This window comes from Penaeus monodon, chromosome 22 (assembly GCF_015228065.2).
Source record: "Penaeus monodon isolate SGIC_2016 chromosome 22, NSTDA_Pmon_1, whole genome shotgun sequence".
Taxonomy (NCBI): Eukaryota; Metazoa; Arthropoda; class Malacostraca; order Decapoda; family Penaeidae; genus Penaeus; species Penaeus monodon.
Genome location: NC_051407.1, coordinates 8,331,915 through 8,332,211, shown reverse-complemented (window position 1 = coordinate 8,332,211; position 297 = coordinate 8,331,915). Strand labels below are relative to the sequence as shown.

At 35.4% G+C, this 297-nt stretch overlaps 1 long non-coding RNA gene across 1 annotated transcript in view; it reads left to right on the top strand.

Annotated features, from left to right (window-relative positions):
- LOC119586907 overlaps window positions 1-297 on the top strand; it is a 27,260-nt gene extending 26,963 nt beyond the window's left edge. The window contains exons 4-5 of the long non-coding RNA XR_005229976.1: window positions 42-107; window positions 254-297. This is a non-coding gene — a long non-coding RNA (uncharacterized LOC119586907). The remainder of the gene's footprint in view (window positions 1-41; window positions 108-253) is intronic.

The following is a 297-nucleotide window of genomic DNA, read 5'->3' as shown; positions in this document are numbered from 1 at the left end:
TTCCATGGTTAATTCTGCAAATTGATCTTGATTCCCTTTAGCACTTTTCTTCGTACTGGCGGCGATGGTAACTTTCCTAATGAATATTACGACTGCAAAGCCACCAGGTATGCATTTCCGACAGTCAGCTTCTTTTATTTAAGTCTTGAGTCAAAGATTTTATAAAATGGAATGGTTTGTCAACACTAGGAATAACTATATTGTTTATTGCTTATGTTTATAATAACTGACAAGAAATTTTGGTCATTTCTAGATTTAGGTGGAGTTTTCCCACACATTGGACCCCGCAAAATGTAA